Below are 18,361 nucleotides of genomic sequence, written 5' to 3' on the forward strand. Positions count from 1 at the left end.
GGGGCACGACTATTGAAAAGTTGTTAAAGATCTAACATATGAATTGACCAACCATGGAGCTCTTTAAACCAGCCACGGACATCTGTCACAGCCCAGCCGATCAGATGCTTACCTGACCTTTTCTCTGACAAAACTTGGACATGCAATCTTGTGATGCAGACCCTCTGTTCCTGGAATTGATTACGTGTGATGAGCATCAGGAAACATGGGGCTCTCTTTCTCTAATGAGAGTTTTATTTTCGAGCTCCAGCAGTGTGTACAATCCAAATCTCCTGCAACGTGACAATATGTAGCAGTGGTTCACAAATGTTTTCATGTCAAGGACCCCCAACTTATTGTGTACCCCACCCGAAAAGATGACAACACACAGCATTGTGGTGCGTTGTTAGCTTGTGGATGGTTAAAGTAGTTTAACTGAGTTTGATGCTATACTAACTCATTTTGCTGGGGACCACCTGAAACCCCTTCAAGGACCTAAGCTTTGAGAACAACTGATATAGAGGAGGAGCAGGGTAAGCTACTGTAACAAAGAAAAAAGAAAATTCCAGAGTTCCAGAGTGCCTGATTTCAGCTGCCCACTGTTTAGTATTCGAGGCCCAGCAGTGTTCTTTTTTTTCTTCTTTTTTTAAGTGAATGAATCTATAGCCTACAGAACTGATAGATGTGGCAGGTTTTGTTGACGTAACAAAGTTACACAACCCAACCCTGCTAGTTTTCTACATTAGGTAATGGGTATTAAACCTAATGTGTTCAACCTGTGTCCTTGCCATTCTAGAAATCTAATCAGGGACTAGTTTGGCTCGGGACACAGAGTTCATGCAATTTAAAGGCCTGGGATAATAGAAAACCATTAGTATCGGAAGACCAGGGTTGGGAAATACTGGTCTAATACTGTATACCTCACTGAGAGTGGATGTTGAGCAAAGCTGGTGCAGTAGAGATAATATATCAGGATATATCTTGTGTAGGGATAGATAAGTAAGATTCCAACATGTTTGTACTTGGTCCGACAGCTTTGGTTGTCACTGAATTAATGCATCACATTCCCAGTGCCTACGTAGCTCTATTAGTCACTCTGTATTGGAATGACTGCATCCCAGTCGTATTCCTACGGATGCTGCTATTGGTTGGTACGGTATAGCAGGTATGCTGCTATACCGTTATACCGATCACAACACTGGTATCGGTATTCGGTATCGGCTAACACAGATATGGAGGTATCGGGATCGGATCGGAAGCATCGGGACATCCCTAAGCAGCAGTACCCCTTAGTCAGTTAATTTCTTAATTATATTATGGTTACAGTTGTGAATCTATGTGGGACGATATGGGTACCTCACGATACGATATCTGTGGAAATATTGGGCCCTCGATAATGATCACAGAGATTTCATCAAAATTATAATCAATGTATGCCGAAAATGAAAAAAATAACAAGGGCAAAAATTTGGAATTATGTATTTAATTATTCCAAAATCTTACAAGAGTTTTTGTGTCACAAACTGGCTAATAAGTACTTGCCTCCTGCAACTTTGCAACTTGTCCACAACAATGGGTAGCCTACTACCACTAGTACTAATGAATCAATGTCACGATATTGGGAGGACGATACGATATATATATCGCGGCGATATACATCACGATATATCGCATTCGCAACATCGATATATCGTCCCACCCCTATATGTGAATTTTGTCCCAAATACAAATATGAATACTATATTCTGATTGTGAATCTGGCATTTCAGTTCATTCCATGATGGACAACTATAGTTCCCGAACCAGAGTTGAGCTTGTGTCTCCAAGACCTCAGGAGCCAAGATGACTTGTGAATGAGATGAGCGTATCAAAGCCACGACTGTTTTAGTTGTTGATTATTAATATTATTATTTTTAATCTACTCCTCCTCCTCCTCCCTTCTGCTCGTTTCCTCTTTGTGTTGCTCTATTAAGTGCTGTGAAGCAGGATGCCGAGAGCTCGGTGTCTGAATGCTGCAATGTAATGGGATGAGCTTGTTTCTATGTGTTCGAACGCTGCCTGCGCTGGTTGGTCAACGTCTCTAGACCTGCTCGAGAGGACACTGACCGTCACATTATTTGACATCCCGCGTGCATTGGATCTTTCCATGTTAGTCTTTCAAGTAGCTTTGCCATATAAGTCATGATAGTCACACCATTATACCAGTGGTTCCCAAACTTTTGTTGTTTGCCCGGGACACCAAAGTAGTGAAAATAGCAGATCTAGATCGGCTATTTTCGTAATTTGTTTTGTAATTTATGGAATTTTTTAGATTTTTTTCTTTGCTTTCTTCATGAAATGACTGGGAAAACGATCATTGAATTTTCGCTTTTTTGGGATTGTTTTGTTTTTATGTTTTTTAAATCATAATAACAAAATGTAGGAAACAAAAAATAATAGAAATACAATCCACTGTTTGGGAACCAGTGTCATATACCATACAGACAACTAAAGTGTCCTCTCGACCAATCCCTTTTCGGTGACTTGCTTAGAAAGTGTTCAGGTTATGCTTGTGTCTTATCAGAGTCGCGTGTTGACATGTGTTAAATCCCTGGGGTCCCACGTCGTGTCCCTGGGGTATCTCTGATTGTGCTTTAATACACAAATTACTCTTTTTTGTGGAACCTGACTAGCCTGAATCAATTTTGTATACATTTGTACACTATTACTATTTACTGTATAAGAGAGAGAGAGAGAGAGAGAGAGAGAGAGAGAGAGAGAGAGAGAGAGAGAGAGAGAGAGAAAGACAAAAGCAGAGATAATGTTTATAACAATGTGTTGATGATTGTGCAAATCTGATATATTCACAATTAAAGTGTTGTATTGTTATGAGCTGATGTGGGCTTTATTTTTTTGCATACACTATACGCTGTATGTATGTGCGTGTGTGCGATGGCTGTGCTAAAAATAATTTGATGGTCATTTAACAATAAATGGAATATTTTATTCCATTCTATCATTTCAGCTTCCACTGGGTCCAAGAGCAAGGCCAGGGTTCATGCCAAACATGTCATTATATCCTTCCTATATTCAAAGCAAAACAAGATCCCAGCTGAATGCAGGGCATCTGAGTTTACCTCACACTAATCCCCCGGATTCCTCTCTCTCTCTCTCTCTCTCTCTCTCTCTCTCTCTCTCTCTCTCTCTCTCTATGTGTGTGCGCCTTTATTTGTCAACCTGTATTTAATGATAAAGGGGTATCAATACCCAATACTTGATTCTGATTGGTTGGTTTCTGATTAGTCCACGTAGTAAATCTCACAATCTACATCATTTATATGATTCCCATCTGCGTTACATTGATCCCGCAGCTCTGTAGCTGAACTGGGGAAGGGGAGCACTTGATTGCCTCACAAACTCTGTCCGTGCGGGCATCTAAGCACCGGGCGGCCTTGTAAAGACATCAATGGCCTCCTATTCCCCCGTCACAGAGACTGGCCGCGACATACTAAATCCAACACGGGTTGTGCTTATAACCACGCCCCCGGGCAAGTTAAGTTTACTGAGGTTAAGGTTAGTGTTAGGGTTAGGGTTTAGGTTTAGGTATAGTTTTACTTGTCTATGAGGTGACAGTACTTCATTAGACACCCTGGAGTCGTTTTTATGTGCAATGATGTATTCCCTTTGTATTTAGGGTTTTTTCCTGAAGGCTGAAACCTTGACAGTCAAACGTGCCTGTGACAGTGTGACCCCACCCTGTCACTGTTTGCTGCTAATGTACATGCCTTTCAGTAAGCGCGCACTGTTAGGACATGCAAAAACTACTAAGAAGCAGCAAACTGAACACCCACACACACACACACACTCCTGTCACTTTAAGGAGCTGAACACAATTTGGGCCAACCCAACTCCCCTTCTAGGGAGGGGGAGGATTGCCTGTCACAGAAGGACATCAAAGGAGTAAAAGACTTTTGGAAAAACTAAAGACTTTCAAATAGAAGAGCTACAAGCTCAACGGAAATGTGAATGTGAATATATGAATGTATTTTGTGCCAAACCAAGCAGAGTTAACATGTTGTGGATCATGTTGACCCCTATTCAGTTGGTCCAGTCTAGTGGGAGGGGCCATGGGGAGTATAAAGCTCAGAGACTGAATATCCAAGTCAGTCTGTCTGCACACTCTGCTGGTGTTGGTCGGGGAACGAGCTGTCTCTGAGGAGGTGATGTTATTATGTTATTATTTAATACCATGGTTTATATACATCTATTATTGTGTTGTTTATTATAATATATATATAATGTTGTGTATATATATATATAGATTATAATTATTTAATGTACATTTAAGAAGGCTGGATTTATAAATACTTATGCTTATATCATATGATGATTTATTTGGAAATGATTGTTTTGATTGATTATAGATTATAGCTGTTATATATGATATGCAGTACTTTGTTTTGAATATACCTTTTTATTTCTATTTTGCAGAAGTTTGGTCTCCTTTGTCGTTGTAACTTGTGTGTCACTTGGGTTAAATGAATCTTGCGAAGACTCTGTCCATCTGCGTGCCTTGCCATCCTTTTGTTCATTGTACCCTGGCCTCAGAGAGGGGTGTGACAGTGCCAATGAAAAAAACAGTAATATAGTGCCATCACATTATCAGCCCCTCCCCTAACCCCTCCCCATTTATCATACAACTACAGTTGTGGGTGCGGCTTCAGTTCAGGTGGATCACCAGTTCACCACCCACCAGGCAAACCAGGCATACTTAATGAACTGGTGGGGATGCCCACATAAAAACGACATTTTAACAAATACTGTACACTTTTTTGAAAAACTTCTTCCTCCTTAAGACCTGATGATCATGTTTTAGGGTGGGGGAAATCATGGCACTCCATCTTTAAGATTAGGGTTAGGTTAGGTTAGCGTGTGCCGTGTGGAAGGAACACAATATTCCAACCAGTTCCATTCCCCTCCATCAGGCAACCCGGCTAATGTCATCGTGTTATTTTACTCAAGCTTGCGCGTCTTATTTAATTTTTTTTTCTTTTTCTTAGAGTTCACGACAACACTGCAAATGTAATGCATCTTTGCTATCCTCGTACCCAGTGGGAAAGAAAATGCCGAGGGTCAAACATCCAAACTTTAATATCCTATTGTCTTCAGTTGTATAATGCCATATCAAGCCATTCTATAATGTCGTATGAACCAACGTCATTAGAGCATGAACTTTGCAAACAAAGTGTAGGAGCCAAAATATACATTTAGTTTGTTGTTTATTCTATTTGTTTATTTTTTCCCACGCTTGGGTTTTCGATGTGCCACAGCCCTCACCTGATTGATGAGCTCCTGCTGTGTGTCTGCTAATCATTTGTACTTATGTCAGCTGTGTGTCTGGGCAGTGGCATTCAGTGAGAGAATGGGGGTGAGCTCTAGGCTCAATATTTTCTGTTGACCGTTTAATCGTTTATAAGTATACCTACGTTTTCATTTATCAACTTTTTCAGTACATTCTTTTTGGACCTTGTTTATTTGTCAATAAATCAACTTAACTACAATAAGAACTTTTCTGGATTTGATTGAAAGAAACGCGTCACACAGTTCCTGCCGACAGCTCAGCCTCATAGCAATACTACTATTTGAATTGATGGGAAGAAGTAGTCGCTACAACACAAAGGCACACACAAATAAACAAAAGCACTATACACCCATCCAGGCCCACCCAGCAGCATGCCAAATTGATGGGGCTTTAAAATAACCATGAACTAGTTATTTCCTCTTTGTGGAGGTCCTCCCGAAAATGTCTCCATCTTGCGCTGACACACGTGCATGCAAGTTTGTATAACAATACTTGCTGGGCAAGGCAATTGATTCTCACTGGTGGCATTTTTTCCCCAGGCCTAGAAAAAATACAACCTTATTAATCTTGATCCTTGCTTTATCCTCAATTTAACGCAAATTCCAATTTGAACACTAAAGTAAACCCTCAACCTATAGTAAGCCCTTTAGGGGGGTGCCCTAGGTTAAGAGGATATTTACCTCGCAAGAAGAGAACTCACTCAAGTACACAGATGCACACACACGCACACGCACACACACACACACACACACACACACACGCATGCACACTTGCACATGCACGCGCCTGCGCCCTCAAACACACATACTGTAGCCTAACTAACTTATCATAGAGAGTTAGGGCACGGGGGCACCCTGCATGCAGATAAAAGGCACGGCTATATGTGCAGTGACACAGCATGTCAGACTCTGTCCCAGTGTGTACCGACGCAGCTCTCATCACCGCGCTTGTGATCCTGTGATGCCTCTGTGAGGATTATTCACCCAGACAGGCCCTGCCATCTCCTGCCCCTTGAGCTCTATAGCGGAAAGCCAGATGTCATCGCCGCAGCCCGGTTTCCAGGGGGGGTAGCTGTATTTGTGTGCTCTTTACTCAATGGTATTTTTGTTTATTTGACGGTAATCTGGGGATCAATATGACCACAGCCCTGAGTGGAAGGTTTAGAGGGTTTTTTGTTGCTCTTGGAGATGGTTGAAGGCTGGGAGGTCTCCGTATGTGTGTTACATAGGCATCTTCTGGAGGGACGGCTGTAACGGGATACCCTTGTAAGTAGGGACGAGGTCGTAGCCTTTAACATGCCAGGCTTAAGAAGTTACAGGCCTTGGAAGAGGCACAGACACTTTCTACGGAACTTTTTTTTCTCCAATGTACTATGGCCTGAGGGAGAGACAGTGTTCAATGTGTCAAAGGCTTAATGGTGGATCAAAAGTGTCGGAACAGGATATTAATTGAAGCATACTGTATGTTCCATAATATCGCGTCTGATTGTTGTTTCTCGCATAAATTCATGCACTGTTTTGCTGTCAACCAAAGTAATTTACAGAACATCAAGTCTTTAAAACACAGCTGCCAAATTATAACTTTCAATCACCGCTTTGATATTTCTTTATTATTTATCATCCTTTTGGTACATAAACTGAATGTTGTTGAATGTTGACTGAAATTCTTTCATAGATCAAATGCATTCTTTTCCTAAACTTGCTGCCCCCCACATTGATGTTTTTGCTTTCTTGGTAACCCAAAGGTCTAGTGCTGGATGACTAACTGGTGAGCAAGTTAAATTCAAATAGTTGTGGCTTGTGTCCACTTATCTCTATGTTGGGGGACACACACAAATGACTGGTAACAACAAATTGAGCCACAATTGGGACAAATCAATCAAGTTGCCATGGAACAAAATGACCCTCCTGAGTCCTGATTACTGACATAAGAGACGTTTACATCAACTTTGCCTTCCCGACTTCAGGGTGTCTGGTTGGGACATGGGCTTCATCAATCAGCCACTTCTAGTTCACAGAAATTGTTTGGATAGTGTTGTTACATCCTGTTACGTAAGCTGCGTCCAGCGAACGCAATTTTTCGGAATGCAATTGCGTCTTAATGACGCATATACGTCCCCCAAAATAGCCACTGAAAACCAAAAATAACCCTTTTTGTGTCGCCGTCGGCACTAAACCGAGCGACCACCCTCTCAGCAGCCTCACGGTCAAAGCAGCTGCAGGGTGATCAACCCTAGCCTGTATAAACTTCCCTTACGATGGTACGCCCTAATTTGGTTGACCTTTGCTCCGGCGTTTTTTTTTAATTGGCGTCATTAGTTTTTCCATTAGTTAAAGGAGAAGAACCTTGTCAGAGGTCGCGCCCTCTCCCTGACCTTACAACAGAGCGGGACAAGGCTATCAGGTTCGTCGGGGGCCGTCGGGGTCTATGGTGCGCGTGACTCTAAAAATAAATACGAAGAGACACAAACTCCCGTAAACTGCATTAATAATATGCTGCAGCATCAACACAACAATAGCTGTTTCCTAAAGGTGTCAATGACCCCAGGCAGTATACGTGCCTCGGTACAGGCATATTTACATCAGCGAGATATAGACCTGGGTCAAACAGTAGATGTACTGTATTTGATTCATATACCATTTGATTTGACCTGCCTATAGAGCACTGTACTGTCTGCACATACTTATTAGTTTTGTGTATATCTCTGCTCACACGATGGAACCACACTGGGAACGTTGGCACAACTGACACTTTCATTATGCGATCGTGACTTACTTTTTTCACGTTGAGCGTTTTTATTTATTACATGCAGTAATGCTATTCCTTCTTTTGTGGTCTCTCTTTGTGTTTGTTCTGCTACACTGGCTGCTGTAACATCTGAATTGCCTTCAGGGACAAATAGAGTTTCATCTCATCTGATCTCCTATTCCCAGTGAGTGGTTTATTGCATTAAGGCAATCTAAATAATGTACAGGAAAGTAAGGCAAAGAGTCACAGACACTTTGCTGTGGTGCATTTCTTTCTCTTCCTTCATCTTTTTCTTCTTTTTTTTTACTGAAACGTCTTATGTGACAAATCCAACTAATATGGCACTTAAGCGGACTGAAACTTCTCAATTCTATCATCTGATATACCCTAGCCTACAAAACACACCCAACACTCACTTGGCATAGATGTTCAGGAAATACCACAGGCTTTTTCAAAGCCATAAACATGACCACACACTTATCTGCTCCCACCCCACATGGTAAGTTGTAAGTACCCCCCACCCCCCTCTCTCTCTCTCTCTCTCTCTCTCTCTCTCTCTCTCTCTCTGTATGTCTGTGTGTGTGTTCCTGTCATGATTGGCAGGCATAACACGGGAAAACTCTCTCCAGGTGAATGGTCTCGATGGGACACATTCCATTCCAGCTGCGAATGAGCTTGATTTGTGGATTTTCTCTCTGTTTGGAATGGGGCCTAACTCAATTTAACTGGTAACATGAGGTGTTAGGTTGGTTGGTTGTGTGTGTGTGTGTGTGTGTGTGTGTGCACGCACTCACGCGTGCGTGCGTGCGTGCGTGCGTGCGTGGATTGGGCCGTTAACACCATTCATCAAGGATATGGAACATGTCATGTTATACAAGGGTTTGTTTCAGGGTATGTCCCTGAAATTGCCCTAAAAAAATGTAAGGACAGTGAGTGCATGCTACGGCAGTGCCTTCGGAGGACATTGAAACAGCACCTTAAACGTGTGCCATTATTTGCCTCAATACTGTACTGATATGTCAAATAGTGGTTCGTTTCTTGAGACTTTATTTTCTTGCTTCCTTTATTTTTGACGATGGGTTCTCAGATTGAATAGTGCTATAACAGAACCATTTGAGGTGCCTAAACTAAGGTGAAGGTAAAGAGCCAACAGGTTATTTGTATGGCAGCGCAGCGGTACTGCGGTAGCACCACCCCAAAGAACTGCAGAAGAACCACTAAAGGAAAGAGAGGGAAATAATACAGCCACAGGACTTTGACATTGTTTCTGATGTGCTGCAGTGCAGTGTTCAAAGGTCTAGTGTCTCCTCTGTCTGGTAGCTCAGTCCAGGGCCGGTTGGGCACCATGTATGTGTTTGCGTGTTGTATGTATTAACAGAAATGTTGAAAAGTGTGCATGGTGGAAAAGATGCAGGAGGCAATTGAAAAGAGCAGAACTGGGGAAGGACTGGGGAAGCAGCCATTTATAAGGCGTCGACACCCGGGCCCAGGTGCGAGCTGATCATCATTAGTAGCTCTACTTACTATAGGGCAAACACAACATATACCAAAACCAGACAACCTAAGAGTAATATATATATATCATAATATAGGGAACCGGCACACACACACACACACACACACACACACAAATATACATGTGCATATGTACATACACACACAAATACATACTGTACACAAAAATCTCAGATCTCAGCATAGTTGTTGGTATATGATCCATCACAGTGCCACACGTTTTCTTCTGTTCCAGGCTTTATGGATAAAGTTTGAAATTGCGAAGGTATGGTTATCAAATAAATATTTAACTAATTATTTTGATGCTTGCGTTGTCGTTTCCCTCATTGAGTAGACCTCGAGCAGATCTGTCGTTGATACAGGCAACAACGTCTGTGTGTCGCTGCCCGTTTGAAAGGACCTTTATCCATATACGCTATAGATCTGCAACGTTTTGTGATGATTGTAAAAAGGGTTGATTATGTCCAATAGTGTGCTAACGGACTACATTTCTAAAATTACTGTTGACAGTACAGTGGCCATGCTGTTTATTCTATCTGGTCAGTTTGAACACTTGAGAGGGTTAGGGTCATTCTAACAAGAATGACCAACATCATTGAAGAGAGTCTTCGTCTTCCCCACACTCAAGCTGTTTTCCGTAAAGGTCGATCAACAACAGATCAAGTGCCCTGGCTGGTTCATAACATCGAAAGCGCTTTCCAGAGGAAAGAAAAGTTTGGATCAGTCTCACTGCGGCTTATGATACAGTTCGGCACAGAGGCCTCTACTGTACCTTAAGCTCCTGAAGACTTTGCCTGATGTGAAGTCCATCATGTTGCTTTGTACTAGAGACCTCAAACAGCCAACGCTGTAAGAGACGGAGACTGGCAAACCTCCAAGGCTTTGTTCTTGCCCCGACGCTTTTTACCATCTACTCCGCTGACATATGCCGACGACTCAGCCATTGGATTTGCCGACAAAGCTTTCAGTGTGGCTGAGAATACCTTTGAGAAAGATCTCTCACTACTGAGCAGGTACTTCCACAAAACGGAACCTAAATCTAAGCCTGCCCAAGACAGTATGCTCTCTAGTGGTCCATCTTGCCAATCGATGCCAATACCATGTTGTGTCGAATTCCTCCCCATAATGTCTGGCATTCCACCTCCAGAGCTCTGTCGAAACTCCCTGACCTGAGTGCAAATGAGCCAACAGGCCTGATTCCCCTAGCCTGCTGATATGGCAACCAGAGACTCAAACGCAGACACTTCTCCACCGAAGCTATAAGAGACTCCTTACCACGAGCCCTCCACACCCTAGCTGGATGGATCCTTCACTGCTGGAACGAGCAATGGTCCAATTCAACATCCACGTTAACAAGGCACCAGCAAGGTACTGGATGTGTGCAACCCACTTGTTGCAACCAACACAGCAGACACCAATATACAAATCCTTTAAAACGGTTCTTTGGTGTGCATATCTTCCCGTTCAACTCTACATGCAAACACTGACACATATAGCTACAACAACCCACATAAAGAGAGGCCGAGAGATAAACAGAGAGAGGGAAGGAGTGAGGATGCAATGAGTCACCTGGTGGTGGTTACAGGCACACTGCATTAATCAGTCTGCTGTATTGTGCCACCGGCGGCAACTGTGTTGCAAAGCCCCTCAAGTGAAAGACAGTTGTGCATGTTGTTATGTGTGCGGGCTTGGGGTTTAAACTTTACCAGCTGGCCCAATAGCCTCCAAATAACACATGTTTACATAGGTTCAGACATACAGTATGACTGTGTATGTGTGTACATCATGTATTATGCACACATGGATGTTCGCCTGGCCTGCATGTATGGCCAAAGTGCAGATTGTGGTTGGATGTTTGTATGTTCTCTGTCTGTGCATGCATCAAGTGACGCGTGCATGCGTGCGTGTGTGCGTGCGTGCATGCGTGCGGGCGTGTGTGCGTGCGTGCGTGTGTGCGTGCTTGTGTGTGTGTGGTGAATCACTCAGGTGGGTTGTGAGGACCCTGGGCTGCACGCTGCCCGGTCCTGGCTGCACCGTGTTACCCATCAACACGCTAATTACACGTATGAGCTCTGACACAGCCACACATGGGATGGAACATATCTGCTTCCCGGGAACACACATGCTCTCTCTCTCTCTCTCTCTCTCTCTCTCTCTCTCTCTCTCTCTCTCTCTCACCGGGCCTGCATGTCTCTTGTTCTGTGTGAGTCATGAGGGGGTAAATTAGCAGTGAGCACCAGACAAGACAAGCTGACTGTTAGCAGATGTGCCAGAAGTGAGGGAACACAGGTAGGCTCCTATTTTAAGACCACCCCCCTCCTCTCTCTGTAGACCAGTGAGGAAACACAGGTAGGCTCCTATTTTAAGACCACCCCCCTCCCCTCTCTGTAGACCAGTGAGGAAACACAGGTAGGCTCCTATTTTAAGACCACCCCCCCTCCTTTCTCTGTAGACCAGTGAGGAAACACAGGTAGGCTCCTATTTTAAGACCACCCCCCTCCCCTCTCTGTAGACCAGTGAGGAATCGCAGGTAGGCTCCTATTTTAAGACCACCCCCCTCCTCTCTCTGTAGACCAGTGAGGAAACACAGGTAGGCTCCTATTTTAAGACCACCCCCCTCCTCTCTCTGTAGACCAGTGAGGAAACACAGGTAGGCTCCTATTTTAAGACCACCCCCCTCCTCTCTCTGTAGACCAGTGAGGAAACACAGGTAGGCTCCTATTTTAAGACCACCCCCCTCCTCTCTCTGTAGACCAGTGAGGAAACACAGGTAGGCTCCTATTTTAAGTAACCCCCCTCCTCTCTCTGTAGACCAGTGAGGAAACACAGGGAGGCTCCTATTTTAAGACCACCCCCCTCCCCTCTCTGTAGACCAGCGTTTCTCAAACACTGGGTCGGGACTTTTTAATTGTTTATGTGTTGTTATGTACCTGGCCTAGGGGGTGCCAAGATACACAACAAAAAACAATGTATGTGTGCGTGTTGTAACAGAAATGTTGAAAAGTGTGCATGATGGAAAAGGTGCAGGAGGCAAATGAAAAGAACAGAACTGGGGAAGGACTGGGGAAGCAGGCATTTATAGGGCTTCAACACCCGGGCCCAGGTGCGAGCTGATCATCATTAGTAGCTCTGCTCCCCAATCCTATTGGATAAAAAAGAACAGAGGTTACTATAGGGTAAACACAACATATACCAAAATCAGACAACCTAAGAGTAATATCATAATAGGGAACAGTCACAGATTAGTGTGTTTTGTCTTTTTGTGCCCTTCCAGTGACAGCTAACACATTTGTATTTATCAATGTGTAATTTTGGGTGTGTGCCTATAGTTTGTTCTTTCTCTCCCGTGGAATGAAATTATATTAAATTAAATTAAATTAAAATATATTATTTAAAACATATAATAATAATAATAATAATAATTAATTGGAATTGAAAATATGAATTAAAAAAAGGTGAGACAATTTATCTTTTGGGCCTCGAATCGAGCTAAAGAGTTTGAGAAACATTGCTTTAGAGTAGACAGAGTCTGTTTTCCTTGGATAGTTTTTCTATCGTTGTGATACAGTAGATGCTTGGAATTACACAAATACAGGAACATTCAAACTTCTGAACGAAGAATTTGCAGGGTCCCGTTGTGTGTAAGATTAGTTGCTTTTGTCAGTGTGTAGCAACATGTTGAAATGCTATATACTCTACTGAATTTCACAAGAATTATGTTGAATATATATACAATGCTCAATGGAACCGGCATATCATTTAAGCTGTCAAAACCAGTTCTGCTTCACTCCAAGATCTTATTCCCAGGTCCCAAAGGGAACAGTAGGTACTATGCTATACTGTGACTTCAGCTTCAAGATATACTGTACATAAACATCTTTATCTGCAAGCATAACAGACAAATCAGTGTTTCCTGAGGAGTGTATAAATTATGCATGTAAACATAGCCTCCTGTGTGTGTGTGTGTGTGTGTGTGTGTGTGTGTGTGTGTGTGTGTGTGTGTGTGTGTGTGTGTGCGCATGCGTGCGTGCGTGCGACTGTGTGTGCGTGCGTGCATGTACAGTGTAACGGACCCCGGAATGGATATGGAGGAAAGGCTCTTACTTTGAAAGGCTATGTGGGCAAACAGGAAGCTTGCTCACTCACCAGAGTCATACTGTCAGATAAAGCCCAGCATGCATCAGTCAGGGAGTAAATGTTTGTTCTTCATGTGCTCCAAACCATGATCATGGAAAGCTAAGCCTAACCTCACCAACAGGATGAAATGGAACACCAAAAGGATAAAGTGAGTGCAGACAAATTAAATAACAAATGAAATGGAAATGGAACTGCCAGATTTTAATTATTGATTTATTGGTTTTAGTGACTTTCCTGGAGAATGGCATGGTCAAGTGACATCATGATATTGGGACACCTGGTAACAAGTTAGCACCTAGCTGGAGAGGGAACAAGGTGAATGTCATTTTATGGTTATTGGTTTGTGTCATATTGTTGTGGGATCTTGTTTTATTGGTTTGTTTATATGGTATTATGTTTTGATATGAAACTTTTATTGGTTAATTGTAAACTTATTTGTTTATATGAATGCCTCACATTATTGAAGATGTCTTCCTGTATTGATTATATGTTTGTGCCTTGCCTTTAGTTTTCACGATGATCTATTAAAGAAACTTCACATCATCAGTCGGCCTTCAACCTCTTTGTCCAGCCTGGTTCGCTACATACAGTAAGTGACTAAGTGAGTGACACACCTACTGTATACTGTACGTTCAAAGGCAGCCTCACAATGGAGTTCACCTGTGTGTTTTGTGTGGCGTACCTCTCGTTTACTTAGCCCTGGTCCAGTGCTTACAGCGAGTCTCCCACTGACGCCCTGACTTCCTTCCGTGCGAGGGTTTACAATTCCCAGCAAATAAACAAAACAACGTAACTACTCACCGAAACAAAGCCTGCTAGACCTTGGTAAAAGTCTATTCTCGAAGAGTCATTTTTTCTACTACGGCATTTCCGGGTTTTGCCTGTCGATCTGGTTGGATTAATTTTGCACGGGAGTGAGATAATTGTTAGAGGGCTGTGGAAGGCACTTCCACAGGGCGTCAGTGAGAGACTGGCTGTAAGCACTGGACCAGGGCTATCGTTTACTACACTAAAGGATGTGTCTTTTAAACAGTTATGGCTATTGTGAATATACAAACTCGCCAGGCCATTCTATTCATGAATAGTCCTTATGTTCTCCTTATAACTTTCACATCAACACCCATAAACACAGGAGAACACGGACAGAAAGACTGAAGTCTCTGTTAGATTGAATGGGTAAAGGTCAGAGTTAAATGTGAATCATACCCTCTCAGACTGAGAATTCTCATTAACATTCATGTCTGGGGAAATTAAATGAAAATGTATCTTCAAAAAAATCTCACGAAAGTATAGAGCCTGAAGCTTTTCCATCAGCAGTAAATTTCAAACTGACTTGTTTTAATTTATTCGGTCGTTGAAGATGCACATACAAAACAGATTTGATCATACAGAGATGCATGATGACTCAACAAAAATGATTAAAAAATGAATAAATAAATAGTAATACTGGAGAAAGATCAAACTGGACTAATTCGGTGTTAGTAATAAAATATTTACAGAATCCTATATTATAATTGGCTAATGGGAGGGTGGGTGCATGGACGCTTATATGGTTAAGGCTGAGTCAGAGTGGAGTTCTGATATAAGGTGTTCCCAATGCAGCAACACTCAAATATGGAGTGTGTTGTCTAACCTCAATGTGTCGTCATGGCATCAAAGAGATGAGATGAGACTAGAGAGAGTCCAGGACTAGAGGGAGTCCAGGACTAGAGGGAGTGCGATGCCCTCGTAGTTCAGATATCCAACTGCCGATCCAACCAATATGCCCATAATGAATGGGCATTCCAGTATGGGAATATAGCTATCAGGGCCCTCCATATAATTAATGGGCATTCCAATAATATTATGGGAATATAGAGTACTGTACTCATAACATCAGGGCCCTCCATATGATATAATGATGAATGGGCATCCCAGCCGGGGTTGATCAAATCCCGACATACGTCCCATGCAGTAGCTACCCTCGATCAGTCCATCAGGGAATAAGCAAGGCCACACAATCCGTTGCTCCAGAACTACTCTGCCGGGACTGGGAGAACCAGATTCTGGCACGTAGAAGGACTAGGCTCTGTGGGTTGACTCCTGTCCGGGCCCCTCCCACGTCTCACCAGGTCCACTCCTGCTCTCACCAGGCCCAGGACCTGTGCGTTGCACCAGACTCCCAGCACCAGGCAGTTCATTCAGTAGTGGTGGATTATAATGGCCCTCCTAAAGGCCTCACCGAGGTTTGTTGGGCTTCCTCCTCACGGAGGACACAAGCTGGGGCGCTAACCCATATTGCTCACCCGGTTTCCGTCTACATTCGGGCTGGCCCGTCTCTCCGGTGGTCACCGGTGTTTCCATGCTATCTCTGTAGAACATTGAGGCTTCTAGGTGCATGTTCACAAAAAGATACCGGTGGAATTAGCTATAATTGCATTGTGTTGTGTCTCTCTGCTTATTTTAGTGCCTGCAGCTGACTATAGTATCACGTTCCAATAATGTGATAGAAATTCTTGAGAAAGACAGGAGGCACACTCCCAAAAGTTGTTATTGACGGTATTTGGAACCAGTTAAAAGAGTTACCTTGAACTTGCCACTAGAGTCAGTAAGCCGTTGCCAGATCTGTTTTCATGGTTTACACAAGACTTTCTGGCAGGGAGGCTGTGTTTAAATACTCTTTGTGGTGGCCGAACAGTTCTGCTCTGCTTATAATTTATTTGTGTTAACCGTAACTGTCGACAGTTCTTAATTACGAGCGGCGGTTCCACTCGCGCCCGACTGACAACAGGAAGTGTGTGTTTATTTAAAGGAGGATTGCCTGACACAGTATCTCTGTTTACTGCATCCAGCTCCACTATAGCCACGACGCACGTGGGCCGGGCATACATGCTGACACACGCACACACACACACACACACACACACACACACACACACACACACACACACACACACACACACGCAGGAATGTTTGTGTTTCCTCATTAGCTAAATACCTGATGCATGCTTTCTCCCCCCCAGAATTCCCCTGTTCTGACTTCCTTATCTCTCTCTCTCTCTCTCTCTCTCTGGCACTTCATCCTTTCATTCACTCCATTTATATCTCTCTCTGCTTTCCTTTTCCTGTCTCTTTCCCGCTACATCTTTTGTGCATTCCGTCATATATCTGAAATCTGGTGCTGCAGGCTGTACAGAGGAAGGAGTATCTTTGGTGTGTGTGTGTGTGTGTGTGTGTGTGTGTGTGTGTGTGTGTGTGTGTGTGTGTGTGTAAAAACAACATGTTTAGGCCTATTTCAGCATCAAAGAAATTAAATTGATTTTTTTTAAGAGTGAAGAGAGTCTACTGTCAACTGTCCAGCAGTCCAAATATTATTACATTACATTTCAGACGTGAAGGTGATGTCGGCATGGTAAATGTAGGCCTATATGAAAACACAGGCCTGAGGCCTACCATAGCAGGCATCAGACCTACCATTGCGTGGCACATCTATGCACGGAATATCTATATTCACAGTGAAGGGGGTGTTGTTGAGAAGAACCCACTCCCTTCCCTATACGCATGATGTCCTTTGGGAAACCCAGCCAATACCTTTATAGTTGGACACCCACTTGCACACCCGTACACTTACACACATACTGAAGTATAGGCTACAATATTTAGCAAGTGCCCAACAGCATATACAGTAGGCATTATTGAGACAGTATACTGTGAATGGGTTGAATGTGAACTTGTGAAGCACATTAAATAAGTAATTCAGAGAGGTTTATTGTCAGCATCAGCCAGGGTGCAGGAGTCTTTCCCCGTTTCAACGCGCTAGACCTCTGGGAGATGGAATGCTGAGGTGGAGCGCAACACCTACCATCAGGTCCCAGTACTTACCGCACGACATCAAGCCGTGCTGCTCATGCACTGAGTCGGCAGTGCCCGGGATCGAACCCATAACCTTGCGGTCGAAAGACTGAGCTATACCCGGACAACACCAAGCACATTTAAGTGGTCAGAAAGAATAGAAAAAGTGCTATGTAGATGATAAATGTAGTCCATTTACTTCAATGCGCCGTATATCCTCTCCTGGGTCCACTGTGCTTGCTTGCTATGCATCTGTGTGTCTCTCCTCTCCTGACGTGATCTTAGTCACCGCTCCTCTCTGCCTCTCCGTCTACATTGCTTCCTCAAACTCTCTCATTGAACTTCCTCCCTGCAGATGAAGATACAAGGCCCCTGACAGTAACGGGGCCCAGGTGTTTGGAGCCTCCAGTCGCGCAGGAGCCGATCATATATGAGTGAGAGCAGCGGGGCTACCGGCTCTCTCTAATCTCAACCGAATATCTCAGACAACGTCCTGGGCCCTGTGTGTTGTGTGTGTGTGCTGCATGGCCCAGGGAAAACCACCCACTGAATTCTTGCCTGGAAAGTCAGTAATAAGACTGTTTTTTGGGAGTCGCAACCTAAAACTGCGGTGCTTTTAAACCAAGTCATCTGCTATTCATTAGCTGTGAGTGTGTGCACAGTAAAACCCTCACTGTTCATTTAACTCTGAGAGACTATTGTGCGGTGGAAGGAGGAATATTTGTGTGTGTGTGTGTGTGTGTGTGTGTGTGTGTGTGTGTGTGTGTGTGTGTGTGTGTGTGTGTGCGCGCGCACACATGCAATAAGGCC

This window comes from Protomyctophum bolini (genome assembly GCF_963924005.1).
Source record: "Protomyctophum bolini genome assembly, chromosome: 4".
In the NCBI taxonomy this organism is placed as follows: Eukaryota; Metazoa; Chordata; class Actinopteri; order Myctophiformes; family Myctophidae; genus Protomyctophum; species Protomyctophum bolini.